Source organism: Microcaecilia unicolor, chromosome 3 (assembly GCF_901765095.1).
Source record: "Microcaecilia unicolor chromosome 3, aMicUni1.1, whole genome shotgun sequence".
Taxonomy (NCBI): domain Eukaryota; kingdom Metazoa; phylum Chordata; class Amphibia; order Gymnophiona; family Siphonopidae; genus Microcaecilia; species Microcaecilia unicolor.
Genome location: NC_044033.1, coordinates 97942279 through 97956513, shown reverse-complemented (window position 1 = coordinate 97956513; position 14235 = coordinate 97942279). Strand labels below are relative to the sequence as shown.

Below are 14235 nucleotides of genomic sequence, written 5' to 3'. Positions count from 1 at the left end.
GTTCTTTCCCCAGATTCAGGGGTAGATCTCTATGTGCTTGGGCAAGCTCAGTATGGACCATTCTCTCCCGCTTACTTTACTGTGAGGGGAGGTTGCAGTTGCCTTTGGCCAAGCAGGAACAGTGAGGTTTTGCATATTGGCTCCAAGAGTTTGCCTGTTTGGTATTAACTGTGTTTTCTTCTAGACTTCAGAGCACCATTGCTTAGCTATGCGAAATACTGAACATTCCAGGCTGCACGACACCCTTAAGGGGCGGGTTACTTGGAACTATTCTCTCTGTCTCCTTCCGCTGGTAGATGGACACAACCCATTAGTCTGGACTGGTCTGGTATAGATGATAAGGAAGTGATGGATACTTTGCAAAATTGGATGGAACTGCATAAATTGAAACTTAATGCAGAAAAAAACCCAAAAACGTATTACCGTGTTTCCCCGAAAATAAGACACTGTCTTATATTTATTTTTCCTCCTCAAAACGCGCTAGGTCTTATTTTCGGGGGGATGTCTTATTTTCTGGGAAACATCGGTCGCCCCCCCACCCCACCCCACCCCACCCCACCCGAGGTCGCCTGGCCCCCCCCCCCCTCCGTCTCTCCCAGAACTAACCTGAAGCTCCTTTCACCTTCCCAAGTTTGGATTCGGAGCAGCAAGCAACAGCAGGGCAGACCTCTCCTTCCTTCCGTGCCCTGCCCTTGTCTGACGTTATGTTACGTCAGGCGAGGGCAGGACACGGAAGGAAGGAGAGGTCTGCCATGCTGTTGCTCCAATCCGAACTTGCGAAGGTGAAAGGAGCTTCAGGTTATGTCCGGGAGCGACGGAGGGGGGGCCCGGCAACCTCGGGGGGGGGGGGGGGGGCGGAACCTCGGGTGGCTCTCGGCAGCCCTGCTTAAAAAAAAAGTTTGGTAGGTCTTACTTTTCGGGGGATGTCTTATATTTTAAATTTGCAGGAAAACCCCGGTAGGTCTTATTTTCGGGGTAGGTCCTATTTTCGGGGAAACACGGTAGCCAGTGTGTCAATTTCTACCCAAATATGAAAAAGATATAAGAATTAGTTATAAGCTGAGTTCAAGGTCTATACAACCATACAAATGCATTTATTATAAAAAGAGGACTATGAAAAGGAGAAATTAGATCTTACCTGCTAATTTGCTTTCCTTTAGTCCCTCCGGACTGGTCCAGCAACTGACTCGTGGGTTGTGTACTCCTTCCAGCAGGTGGAGACTGAGAATTGTGAATCTCGGGAGCCAATAAGAGCCCTAAGCCACTAGCCCCAGATTCAGTAAACAAGTAACAAAGCAGAAGAAGAATAAAAAAAAACTTTCCCCTTCCTCTGTGCCACCGGTGAACGTGAGCAGCCAATCCATACAAGGCAAGATAGCGACACCTCCATGCCGAACTGCCCAATGGAAAATGAATTCCTTGTTATTATAATTCACTTTTTTTTGGTTTTAAATGCAAACAACAAAACAGCTCCAACTTTGACCCAAAAGCCAAACATCATATGGAACAAGCAACACAGATATACACCGTACATGGATCTGGACCGGTCCGGAGGGACTAAAGGAAAGCAAATTAGCAGGTAAGATCTAATTTCTCCTTCCTTAGCGTCCCTCCGGACCGGTACAACAACTGACTCATGGGAAGTAAAGCAGTACAATTTAAGGGAGGGACCAGCAATCCTGCCGTGAGAATCCTTGCCCTGAAAACCGCTTTCTGACGGCACTGCACATCCAATCTGTAATGCTTCGAGAACAAATGCAAAGAAGACCAGGTTGCCGCCTTACAAATCTCCAATGGAGGCACCAAAAAAATGTTCGCCCTAAGATGCCGCTTGCCCTCTGGTAGAATGAGCCTTGATCCCTCGCAGAGCTTGCTTACCTGAAAGAATGTAGGCAGACTCTATCATCTCCTTCAACCACCTAGACAGAGTTGGCTTAGAAGCTGCCAGTCCTTTACGAAATCCCCCGATAAGGACAAACAAATGATCAGAGCATCTGAAATTCTCCAAAACTTTCAGATAATGCCGAAGAACACGTCTGACATCAAGAAATCGCAATCTACGTTGATCCTCAGAACCCGATGAAGAACTTAAGACTGGCTAAACCAGAGACTGAGAAAGATGAAAACGGGAAACCACCTTAGGAAGAAATGAAGGAACTGGCCGCAACACGACACGCTACTTAGAAAACTCCAAAAACGGCGATCTACAGGAAAAAAGCCTGCAATTCCGACACCCGTCTGGCCGAATCAATGGCCACTAAAAACACAGTCTTGAGAGTCAAATCCTTAAGAGAACAATCTGTTAAAGGTTCAAAAGGAGGCCTAGTAAGCAAAGACAAAACCAAATTAAGATCCCAAGCTGGGAACACCACTCTCGAGGGAGGCCTCAAAAGACCTACCCCTTTTAAGAAACGAGAAACATCTGGAATGCTCGCCAAGGACTTGCCCTGTACGTGCCCCCGAAAACAAGATAAGGCCGCAACTTGAACCTTAAGGGAAGACAGAGCCAAACCCTTATCAAAACCACACTGCAAAAAGTCCAACATCTGCGGAACCGAAGCACGTAAAAGAGAAATATCTTGATCTGCACACCAGGCTTCAAAAATCCACCAAACTCTGATATAATTAAGAGAAGTGGAACAACGACAGGAACGAAGCATGGTAGAAATGACCTTGGAAGACCAACCTCTCTTCGTTAATCGGGCCCTCTCAAGAGCCATGCCGTAAAACAAAATCGAGCCGGATTTGGATGAAGAATCGGCCTCTGAACGAGCAGGCCGGGATGGTCTGGCAACCAAAGTGGAGGAGCATCCAAGAGACGCAGAAGATCTGCGTACCATGGTCGACGCAGCCAATCTGTAGCTACCAGGATCACCTTTCCGCGTGCGCCTGGATGCGCTGGAGAAGCCTTCCCAACAGGGGCCACGGAGGAAACGCGTACAACAAACCCTGAGGCCAAGGCTGGAGAAGAGCATCTATGCCTTCCGCCCGAGGATCTTTCCTGCGACTGAAGAAACAACTGACTTTGACGTTGGCCTGAGTGGCTAATAGATCCAGTACTGGCCGCCCCCAGTGATCTATTATCACCTGAAAAGCCTGAGCTCCCAAAGCCCACTCTGCTGGATCTAGCAGGTTGCGACTGAGGAAATCTGCCTGCACATTTTCTGTTCTTGTCACATGTGACGCCGAGAGAGCACTCAGATGAACTTCCACCCAGGACATAATTCTCGACGACTTCAGATGCAACATCCGACTCCTCGTTCCTCCCTGCCGGTTGACATAAGCCACCGTGGTCACATTGTCCGAAAGAATACGAACCGACCTGCCTTTCACTAGGGAAGAAAACGCCTCCAGAGCTAGAGAGATCGCCCTGGTTTCCAGGAGATTGATGGATAAGGACGTCTCCAACTGCGACCACTGACCTTGAGCAAACTGTCCCAGGCAATGGGCCCCCCAGCCTTTGAGGCTGGCATCTGTAGTTATCACTGTCCAGCTGGGCTGATCTAATGGCATGCCCTTGACCAAGTTGGACGTCCTCAACCACCAAAACAAGCTGCTGCGCTCTGGCATCCGCAAAGGTAACCTCACTTGAACTGGATCCGTCTGAGGAGACCACCGGGACAGGAGCGAAGCCTGAAGACTGCGCATGTGCGCCCTGGCTCACGGAACCGCCTCTATCGTTGCTGCCATGGAGCCCAACACCTGCATATAATCGCGAGCACACGGGATCTGGTTGCGTAGCAAGGCGGAAATCTGAGATTGGATCTTGAGAATTCTCGCTTGAGGAAGAAAAATGCGACCCTGTGCCGTGTCGAACACCACTCCCAAGTACTCCAGGGTTCGAGACGGCACCAACCAACTCTTGGCTGAGTTGACCACCCAACCAAGGGACTGCAGCATCTGAACTACTCGATTCGTGACCTGCAGGCTCTCTTGATACGACTTTGCTCGAATCAACCAGTCATCCAGATATGGATGAACCAAAATACCTTCCCCGACGCTGCGACTACCACCATGACCTTGGTGAAAGTACGTGACGCCGTGGCTAAACCGAAGGGAAGCACCCTGAACTGAAAGTGCTGGCCCAGGACTGCAAATCTGAGAAATTGCTGATGCGCTTTTCGAATTGGAATATGCAAATAGGCCTATGTCAAATCCAAAGCCGTAAGGAACTCTCCCTTCCGAACAGCCACTATCACCGAGCACAAAGTCTCCATCCGAAAACTGGGAATCCAAAGCACCCGATTGACTGCCTTGAGATCTAGAATTGGCCGTAAGGATCCTTCTTTCTTTGGAACTACAAAATAAATTGAATAACGACCCTGCCTGACTTCCGATGGAGGAACAGGGCAAACCGCCTGCAGCTGAAGAAGCCTTAACAGAGTGTGCCGAACCGCACCCGCTTTTAGCCGAGAACGGCAGGGAGACTCTAGAAAGGCATCGGAGAGAGGCCGAGCAAATTCTAAGGCGTACCCGTCTCGAATAACCTCTAAAACCCACTGATCTGAAGTGATTTGGGCCCACCTCTGAAAGAAGAGAGCCAGACGAGCTCCCACTGGAACCAGAGGCAAGGCCCTTGCACCTTCATTGGGCTGTACGGGTAGAGGATTGAAAGGAAGACAGGGAATCCTTAGCTCCCCGGCGGGACCCGCGAAAGGACTGATTCCTCTGAAAAAAATGAGAGCGCTGCAGTGGAACAGCTCATACGGGCCTAAAGCGACGGAAATCCCGACCTCGACCCTGACTAGAACCAGAATAGCGCTGAGAAGCTCTAGGACGATCCTCTGGCAGACGAGGCAACTTGGTGTCTCCCAAACTATTGACCACCTTATCCAATTCAGGACCAAACAAAAAGGAACCCCGAAACGGGTACTTACTCAATTTAGACTTTGAAGCAGCATCCGCAGACCAGCCTTTCAGCCACAAAGACCGACGAGCCGCGACTGAAAGAGCCATGGACTTCGACGACACCCTCAACAAATCATACAAGGCATCTGCTAAAAAAGCGGAACCCGTCTCAATCTTAGCCACTTCCGTATCAACAGCAGATGTCACCAAAAGACCTGTCTAAAACTCGCTCAGCCCAACGAAAACAGGCTCTAGCTACCAAAGAATCACAAATGGCCGCCTGCACTGCCAGGGAAGAAACATCAAAAGTACTCTTCAACAAGGAATCAAGCCTACGCTCTTGCACATCCCGAAGAGCAGTACCACCGTCCACCGGAACAGTATTGCGCTTAGTGACCGCCGAAACTACAGCGTCCACAACAGGCACCTTGAGAAGAGATCTATCCTGTTCAGGAACTGGATAAAGCCGAAACATGGATCTAGCTAACCTAAAGGGAGAATCAGGAAAATCCTACTGGGCCTGGATAATAGATCTATCCTGTTCAGGAACTGGATAAAGCCGAAACATAGATCTAGCTAACCTAAAGGGAGAATCAGGAAAATCCTACTGGGCCTGGATAATATCCCTAATATCCTGATACATAGGAAAAGTTTTCCCGGAGCGTCTAATTCCTTTGACCAAAAGATCAACCTTAAGCAATATTGTATATGCAGGCTTGGCCAAGTGTTAATGTAAATGCTTAAAGACACTACAGAACACTGCCTATTTTCTCTGCAGTGTGAGACAGTCTGATCATGCATCTCCACTACTCTTTCACCTGCACTGGTTGCAAATTAAGATTCTTTGTCTCACCCATAAGGATTCTAAGCATACCCACGATCCCCTACACTCCCATATTTATTTATTTATTTAGAACATTTATATCCCACATAATCCCAACAGAGCAGGCTCTATGTGGCTAACAATATATATAGGATGAACATCAAACAAATGCAAAGGCGGAGCAAAGGAAAGGTACATCGGGGGGAGGGGGAACAACAGGGGAAGCCAGGAGGGACGGCAGGAAGTTAAGGAACAACTGAGTAGGTTTTATCACATAGATGAGTCTTGAGGAGTTTCTTATGAACAGGGCATGGTCAAAAGTTTCCCTTAATGCGGATGGCAGAGCATTCCAGTATCGTGGACTCAGAAAGCAGAAAGAGAAGGCGAAGAGCATTTTATACCGTACATTTTTGCAGTTAGGATAGTGGAGATGTAAGTAAGTACGGGTCGGCTTCTTGGAGTTTCTTGGAGGGAGGTCAATTAAGCTGAACATATAAACTGGAGCATCCCCGTAGATGATCTTATAGGTTAGGACACAGACTTTAAATTCAATACGCTCTTTGATTGGTAGCCAGTGGAGCTTCACTCTTAGAGGTTTCGCTGCCTCAAACCGAGACTTGCCAAATAGTGGTCTCGCCGCTGTGTTTTGCGCCGTCTGGAGCTTCTTTAGGGTTTGCTCTTTGCATCCGGTGTAAATCCCATTACAGTAGTCAAAGAGGCTCAAAACGAGGGAATGGTTTAAAGTCCGGAAGAGGTTGAACGGGAGGAACTGCTTGATACGCCTTAGTGACCGCATGGAGAGGAACATTCATTTCAGAAGAGCTGAGACCTGAAGATCGAGGGTAAGGTGCGAGTCCAGAATGACACCAAGGAGCTTCATGTTATCTGCAATAGGGAGGGAGTAGTGCAGCGTAGAAAGTGTCCCTGGAATAGATTTATTGAATTGTGAGGACAAAATGATGCATTGGGTTTTTTCCTGATTTAGCTTGAACTTAAATGCGTTCGCCCAATTGGCCATGAGGAAAAAACTATTCTGGATTGCATCAGTGATTTCAGATAAAGAAGAGCGGAAAGGAATGTAGATAGTTACGTCATCTGCGTAGATGTATGGGTGCAGACCACGGTTTGAAAGGGCCGTGGCAAGCGGAGACATCACAATATTAAATAGGGTAGGTGACGGGGGAGCCCTGGGGTTCTCCAAGGCGGTGAAATAGCAGAATTGACTTTAACCTGATAGGATCGACATGAGAGAAATTCTCTAAACCACTCAAAGACATAACCGCCAATGCCGAATTCAGACAATAGAGACAGAAGAAGGTTGTGGTCCACCACGTCGAATGCACTGGACAGATCAAATTGCAACAGCAGGATGTTGTTCCCAAGTGATATTTCCTTCTTAAAGTTAGAAAGGAGAGTGACCAGTGCTGTCTCGGTACTCTGGGGAGATTGGAACCCAGATTGGGAGGCATGGAGAATAGAGAATTTATCCAGATAATCAGTGAGCTGCGAGTTGACTAAGCTCTCCATAGACTTGACTAGTAACGGGATAGTGGCAACAGGGCGGTAGTTAGAGATGGTGCTAGGCAGGGCCTCCGGGTCCTTAGGGATTGGCCCAAGGAGAATGCTACCGTTTTTTTTGTTACATTTGTACCCCGCGCTTTCCCACTCATGGCAGGCTCAATGCGGCTTACATATTTTCCCTTCCTTGTCATCAAGCAGATGAAGCCATTACGTATGGGATGTATCAAAGCAATCCCTATATAGGGTGAGAACAAGTCACACCACGCGCTAGCACTTGTGCTCCAAAACGCGCATCCCTCCTAGCAGCCACATCCAGCCTGTAATTTCGAGCAAATGAGAGCTTCGAAGCCCATGTTGCTGCACTGCAAATCTCATGAAGAGAGAGTGCTCCAGTTTCAGCCCAAGAGGAAGAAATCGCTCTTGTAGAATAAAGGCTACAGGCGGAGGCCGGCCGGCAAGCAGATAAGCTGAAAAGATAGCTTCTTTGAGCCAGCAGGCAATAGTGGCTTTAGACACTGGAGACCCTCTGCGAGAACCTGATAGTAAAACAAACAAATGATCAGAGGTCCTGAAAGAATTAGTAACTCGCGGATACTGCAACAGAGTCCTGTGCACATCCAACAGGTGCAACTGCCCAAAGGATTCTGGAAACTCCTCCTTAACAAAAGAGGGTAGAAAAATAGGCTGGTTTAGGTGAAACGATGAAACCACCTTAGGCATGAAGGAAGGCACGGTACGAACCGTGACCCCGGACTCTGAAAATTGCAGAAATGGTTCTCGACAGGACAGCGCCTGGAGTTCTGACACCCGTCTCGCCGAAGTAATGGCCACCAGAAAAACTGCTTTTAGTGTCAAATCTTTCTCTGAAGCTCGCCGTAGCAGCTCAAAAGGAGAACCCTGCAGAGCCTTCAAAACTAGCCCCAGGTTCCAAGCTGGACAAGGTGCCCGCACGGGAGGACGGAGCCGAAGCACCCCTCTAAGAAACCATGCCACATCTGGATGAGCAGCTAAAGACACGTCTGCAACCTTACCATGAAGGGAGGCCAATGCTGCCACTTGAACCCGCAGGGAATTATAGGCCAAGCCTTTTTGTACACCATCCTGCAAAAAGTCCAGAATCGGCGAGACAGGAGCCCACATGGGTGTGATCGCTTTTGAAACACACCAAGCCTCAAACTGGTGCCAGATCCTGGCATAAGCCACGGAAGTGGACCGCTTGCGGGCCTGCAGGAGAGTGGAAATAACATTATCAGAATAGCCTTTGCCTCTCAATTGCGCCCTCTCAATAGCCAAGCCGTAAGACCAAAACGGCAGGCGTCCTCCATGGCCACCGGTCCCTGCGACAACAGGTTCGGTACCAGAGGTAAAGGAAGGGGAGCCTCCACTAGCATCTGTCGGAGGTCCGCATACCAAGGTCTCCTGGGCCAATCCGGGGTGATGAGAACCACTTCTCCTGGGTGAAGCCGAATCTGCAGGAGCACAAGCCCTATCAAGGGCCACGGAAGGAACACATACCAGAGGCCAGGGTTGAGCCAAGGAATCCAACCCGGCTGAGCGAGGATCTCTCAGTCTGCTGAAAAGCACGGGACTTTGGCAGTTGAGCTTGTCGCCATAAGATCCATTACGGGCTTGCCCCATTTGGCACATATCTGCAGAAATACTTCGTCTGTCAGTTCCCATTCCGCTGGATCAATTTGATGCCTGCTTAGATAATCGGCTTGCACGTTGCTCTGACCTGCAATGTGAGCTGCCGACAAAACTGTAGATGCAGCTCGGCCCAGTGGCAAATCTGTTCGGCCTGCGCGGCCAGCGCTCTGCACTGAGTGCCGCCTTGTCGGTTTATGTAGGCCACTGTTGTCGTGCTGTCCAACATCACTCTGACAGCCAATCCTTCCAGGGTCACTTAAAAGGCCAGAAGCGCCTGAAACACCGCTTTCAACTCTAGGCGATTGATGGACCACTCCGACTCGTCGGGTGTCCAAAGACCCTGGGCATGCTTCCCCTTGCAATGTGCGCCCCAGCCCTTCAGGCTGGCATCTGTCACCACTAGGCACCAATTGGGGAGCACCAGCGGCATTCCTCGCCGCAGCATGCTGTCTGAGAGCCACCACTCCATGTTCAGTCGGGCCGCAAGGAGCCAAGAGAGTCTGCATTGATAATCCTGAGATACTGGAGACCATCGTTGAAGCAGGGAATACTGCAGAGGTCTCAGGTGCGTTCTCACCTAGGGCACCAAATCCAAGGTGGCCGTCATTAATCCCAATAGCTGGACAATGTCCCAAGCTCGCGGGCGGGGCATCCTCAGGAGCAGACGGACCTGATTCTGAAGCTTGCACCGCCTTTGCTCAGGTAGGAATACATATCCCGAGTCTGTGTCGAACCGTGCCCCCAAATATACTAGAGATTGCGAGGGGGTCAGGTGACTTTTGGCTACATTGACAACCCAGCCCACGGATTGCAGTACTGAGACCACTCTGGCTGTAGTTTGATGGCTCTCTGTTGCGGAGTCCGCTCTGATGAGCCAGTCGTCTAGGTACGGGTGAACCCGGATACCTTCTCGCCTGAGAAAAGCAGCTACTACCACCATTACCTTGGAAAAGGTTTGGGGAGCTGTGGCGAGGCCAAAAGGCAAGGCCCGAAACTGGAAATGTTTTCCCATCACCGCAAACCGCAGAAACGTCTGGTGCGGGGGCCAAATTGGAATGTGCAAGTAAGCTTCTTTCAGGTCCAGAGACGTGAGAAACTCTCCTGGCTGTACCGCCGCACTGACGGAGCGCAGGGTTTCCATGTGAAAATGCCGCACTCTTAGGGACTTGTTTAATTCTTTAAAGTCCAGAATAGGGCAAAAAGACCCACCTTTTGCGGCACCACAAAGTAAATGGAGTAGCGGCCGCAGCCGAAATCGGCGGGAGGCACTGAGGGAAACCGCCCCAATGTGAATCAAGCCTTGTAAGGTCTCCTCTACCGCAGCCCGTTTGGCAGCAGAACCGCATTGGGACTCCACAAACACGTCTCTTATCAGGGCATCAAATTCTATTCGGTATCCATCTCTGATCAGGTCCAAGACCCACTGATCTGAGGTAATCTTGGCCCACTCCTCGAGAAAGAGGGAAAGACGTCCTCCTATAACACGAATCGAGGAGGATGCCGGCGCACCCTCATTGAGAGGTTCGCCCTTGAACTCCAGGTCTTGAGCCTGCTGCTGCGGAACGTTTGTCCGAGCGAAAGGAGTTCCTCTGCTGAAAACCGGCCACGAGAAGTGGACCCAGCAGAATGCCCCGGGCGGTACCTTCTAGCTTCACGGAAGCGAGGTCTATAAGAGGAGTGAACCGCCTGACCCTTGGAGGGAGGCTGCGGCCTATCCTCGGGTAAGCGCTGGGGTTTAGCATCTCCCAGGCCTTTCACAATTTTCTCCAACTCCTCACCCAATAGGAGAAGGCCTTGAAAGGTCAACTTCACCAACCTTTGCTTAGAGGCCATGTCCGCCGCCCAATGCCGTAGCCACAGAAGACGGCGAGCCGCCACTGCTACAGCCATCTGTTTAGCCGAAGCTCTGACAATATCATAAAGGGCGTCAGCCAAAAAGAACAAGGCCGACTCCATTCGCGGAGCCACTTCAGACAAGGACTCCGCTCCATCACCGGGCTGTTCCACTGCCTGTTGCAACCATGCCAGGAGGGCTCCAGCAGCATAACAACTGCATGCAGACGCCCAAATAGTAAGACCAGCAATTTCAAAGGACCGTTTAAGTGCTGATTCCAGTCTACGGTCTTGCATGTCCTTCAGGGCAACACCTCCTTCAACCGGGAGGGTAGTTCTCTTTGTCACAGCTGTGACTAGGGCATCCACCTTAGGCATTGCAAAGCGAGCCAAATGCTCCTCACTCAGAGGGAATAATTGCCCCATAGCCCTGGAAACTTTCAAAGGTCCTTCGGGGTCAGCCCATTGAGCTGAAATAAGCTCTTGGATGGAGTCATGCAAAGGAAAGGCTCGAGCAGGCTTTTTGGTACTTGCCATCCTCGGATTTCCAGAGGAGGCCACGCCACTCCCAGGATCTTCAATAGAGAGGACCTGTAAGACAATCTAAAATAAGCGCTGGCAGCTCCTCGCGGTGGAAAATCCTCACCACGGATGGATCATCTGGATCCAGTGGCCCTTCTGCACCTTCCTCTGGCCACGAGGGCCTGCCAGATCCCTCAGAGTCACCACATCCCGACCACGGGGGGGAAAAGGGGGGTGCACCACTCTCTAAAGGGGAATTTACCCTTCTGCGCTTCTCTTGCGGCCAGCTATCAGGGAAAAACGCCTCAGAGGGCAATCCCAGGCCTGCATCCACCGGAGGGCCAGTAAGGGGGGCCGTAGAAAACCCCTGTGGCTGAGCTCTTTTAAGCATATATGCATTATGAAGCAATAATACAAAGTCAGGGACGAAAAACTCGCCCTGGGCACCCGGTTCCAGTCCGTGACCTGTAGTTCTTTGGCCAGCCTCAATTCGAGGGCCCCCTCCGGTCTCCAGACCCTCCGCCTCAACGGGGGTCGCGCCATGTGGTACTTTCAAAATGGCGCCCGCTGCCAGCTCCACCGAGCGGGAAGAATCATCGCTCGCCATGCTCGGGCCGGCTCTTACGCCTGAACAGCACGTTTTACAGAGCCCCGCTGATGATCTGCGCTTGCCACACTTGGAACAGCGCTTAACACTCTCTGCAGCCATCGCCGAAAAACGGCGGAAAATTCAAAATGGCGGCTTTGCACCAAAAACGTCCCGATCGCGGGCCCTCCCCGGAGGAGTCAATAAACACTCTTACCTCACTGGACCGAGTATACAAGCTCCAGTCACGCTGTAGAAACTGAAGAAAACCTCTTGCTTCTTTTTTTTTTTTTTTTAACGCTGTGAGGAAAGTAGAGAAAACAGCAAAAGAGGCAATCAAATCAACTCCGGAGGTACAGAACAGTGGGAAAGCCAGGGAAAGGCGAACCAATGTGCCTGCATCCACCAAGTATAGAGTGGGAAAGAGCAGGGAAAAGTGAAACTAATGTTCTCACATCCACTGGGGGGATGGGTAAGGCAGGGAAAGAGCTAACCTATGTGCCTTTAAAGTGAAGCTGCTATAGCCTCTAACACCCCGGCTAACAACTGGCAAGCCAGGAGCCACCCCCAGGCAGATTTTTTAAGGAGCTTGATCAAGCTGCAACCACCCTGCTTGGGGAGATAGAGAATACTGAAGAAGGAGTGGAGCTAGCTGACCATGTGGCACTGTGAAATTTGAGTGCTCTCTATCTCCCCCTGCTGGTTGATGGACACAACCCATACGTAATGGCTTCATCTGCTTGATGACAAGGAAAGGCACCTTTATCTCAGATATGCCCAGCAGGAGCCAGTCAAATGCTCACCCACTGCTTAGGCAGGCCTGGGCTTGCTGGGGAGGGTGAGTCGAGGGAATAAACCTATACCTTTAATAGTAGAAACCTTTCTGACTGGCACCTGAAAACCTCCTAGAAATGGAGGCTACAAAAGGAGCAGGCTGAGAAAGAGACTTTATGGTGTCAGACCTTTTCTTAATGAGGTCAGAGACCTCTTCCATCGTGTCCACAAAAAGATGATCTCCTCAACAAGGGACATCCACCAGCTTTTTTTGAACCACTGGTTCTAGGTCAGACACACAGCTGCCTAATGGTCAGCAGTGAGTTGAAATCCTTGGAAACTGGGTTCAATTCCCTCTGCAGCTCTCTCTGACCCTAGGCAAGTCAGTTAGCTGTCCACTGCCCCAGATACAATATATATTAGTTAGACTGTGAGCCCATTAGGGACAATACTGGTACCTGTATAGAAAATTGTACTTATTAAACCGCTGTATGCTTATGTGAAGGCCTCAGTGGTATATCAAATGCACTAAATAATGTGACATTTCTCTTATATGGTGTGAAGCCCCGCCCATCCCAGAATACACTGGGCAGGGCTGGGCGCCGCCATTTTGCAGGTGGTGCTGAAGGAAGAGGAGGGAGGCCACCTCCCTCCTCCAACCCAAGGTAGGGGGGTGGGGGGATTGACCACGGCCCACTGAGCCACCAGGGACTTCTTGCCAAAGCGGGGGGGAAGGGGGGCTGGAGATCCACCGGATCTCCAGCCCCCCCAGAACCTGTGTTGGGGGGAGGGTCGAAGGGACCTCCAGCTAGCATGCAAATGCATGCTGGACAGGGCTTACCGTTCCTCCCCAATGGTCTGCAAACCCTAATGCCAGCTCCAAGCTGAACTAGGGTTTGCCACAGCAAGCGAGCCAATCTTTGACGCACTGGTCGCTGATCATTGGGGATGAATAGGTTTAGCATGCATTTGCATGCTACTTGCGCTCAGAGCCTGCGAGCGTATTGTTTCACATGCTCGAGGGTTCTGATCATGGGGCAGTAGCAAACGCAGGCACTAGTATGGTACTATTGGCCTTTAGCGCCTGCGTTTGCTTCTGATCATCAGCCCATCAGACTCTAGAAGCCTTTGGACTCTGACAGCTAAAATAGGTGACTAGAGAACCCATCCACACCCCTATCCCAACAGAGCCACTCTGCAACATGGTGGGACGGAGGCAACGTGGCCACTACTGTGATGCTGCAAACACCGTGGTCAGGTCGGGAGAGGGATCAGACATACTGTGATACCCCTCCCCCAAAACCTTATCACAGGCCATCAGGCCCACTGCAGACAGGGTGATAGGAGGTGGCAGTATTGCTGAGCTACTGGCTCCCACAGGCTCCACACTGGCACCCACAAGCTCCACACCGGCACCCATTGGGCATGCCAGCCCCATGGGTCTATAGATTATCTTTCCCACAGAACCCAAAAATCTACTGCTGTCTTACTGGAACTCCTGGACCTGCCTGCTGCCTGAAGAAACAGCCTCAAAGACATCTGCTTCCTACTGTACAGCTGATGTGTGGAGTTTCTTCCCCACCTCTGTGTTTAAATCTTGTCTCCTCTGCCCTGGCTTCTCTCTCTTCCCTTCTCACCTCCTACATTCCCTTGCAAACCCTCTGCTCCTCCTCTGGAAATT

General features: G+C 50.6%; 1 protein-coding gene across 3 annotated transcripts in view; it reads right to left on the bottom strand.

The window, feature by feature from the left end:
- Nucleotides 1-14235, bottom strand: part of FANCL (FA complementation group L) — a 294740-nt gene that overhangs the window by 198778 nt on the left and 81727 nt on the right. The window lies entirely within an intron of this gene.